Source organism: Capricornis sumatraensis, chromosome 4 (genome assembly GCF_032405125.1).
Source record: "Capricornis sumatraensis isolate serow.1 chromosome 4, serow.2, whole genome shotgun sequence".
NCBI lineage: Eukaryota > Metazoa > Chordata > Mammalia > Artiodactyla > Bovidae > Capricornis > Capricornis sumatraensis.
Window position 1 is genome coordinate 30,856,247 of NC_091072.1, and position 1,315 is coordinate 30,857,561.

General features: G+C 43.4%; 1 pseudogene; it reads right to left on the reverse strand.

Moving 5' to 3' along the window:
• Positions 1–291: 291 nt before the first annotated feature.
• Positions 292–845, reverse strand: LOC138079070 (NADH dehydrogenase [ubiquinone] 1 subunit C2 pseudogene; annotated as a pseudogene).
• Between the last annotated feature and the right edge of the window lie 470 nt (positions 846–1,315).

Consider the following 1,315-nt stretch of genomic DNA (forward strand, 5'->3'; position numbering starts at 1 on the left):
TAAAGAGTTACTGATTATCTTGTTATTACAGCCACACTTGTGTGTCACTTGAGGATACTGGCTTAATATCGTGGTTGAGAATGAGTTTGATGTTTGAAACACTGCAAAAGGACGTCAGATGCTTCACTTCTGACAGCCTACCAAAGATATCTCACTTAGTCAAGACCTGTATTGATCTTCCCTACAGGAAACAGTTTTTGATGACTTGAGACACTTTCTCAAAATAGCTCAAAGTGCTCTTTTTTTTTTTTTTTTTTTTTTTGCTTATAATGACCATTTTAATCACAAGGTGTTAACGTTAAGAGATTAACATAAACTTCAGATGTCATAGGAACAGTTCGACAAAATACAGAAATAACTGGTTATCAATGAAACCGGAGCAAGCATTTTGGAGACTTCAACGCACTGGATGGAATTCTTCAAAAACTTCCCTGTAAGTTTTCTTATCTTTTTCAGGAAAATCCTCTGGATGTGACTTGATATATGAGCACATATCGTGGTCCCTCACAGCATACATATAGTCTTGACGTTTTAAAAGATAATATCCAACAAAAACAAAGGAAGTAATATATAGAAACTGGCGATGCAAACCGGACGACAGCACCGGCCTCCGCCGGATCGCGTTATCAATCAAGCCGGAGCAGTAGCCCAAGAAGCCTACGAAGGCGAGCCGCGGGTCCGTCAGTTTCGGCGGCGGCAGGCTTCGGGCCTCATCAGGCAGGAACTGTAAGGGCGCTCGGGCCTGCCTTCCAGTCATCATGGTGACGCCGTTTCCACTTGAGGCCTGGCCTCAGGCCTTCAGCTACAAAGAAAACCACCAGGACCACTGCAGGGGCCCAGCCTAGGAGCTTTCACCTCAGAGCGCGGGGCTGAAGGTCAAAGTGCTCTTAAATGCTCGGCTGATTCCTCACTCATTCCCCGCCCCCAAAGAATGAATCTCTTCTAAGACAAAGTTTAATATTGCTGCCATAATTGAGAGCCTCATGTAAGCCTAAAAATGAACTCTGGCTGATTCTTGGATCTTCTGAATAATGCCTCTGTTGAGAGTAACCCAGCCATGACGCTTCTATATTCTGGCATTCATATTGTACCAGCCCTGGCATCTCCATCACAAACCAGAAGCCCATCCCAGTCGGAAACCAGTTTTCAAAGAGCAGTGTGTAAAATGTACTTTTCTTTGTCTTCTGTTTCTATGCGTGGTTGGTTCTTGTTCATTTCCTAAAGCTGTACATGGGAGCGGTTAAGAATAGAAGCCAGCCTAGTTTTCCTATTGAAATACTTTATACTCTTCCTGACTATAATTGTAAACCCAACT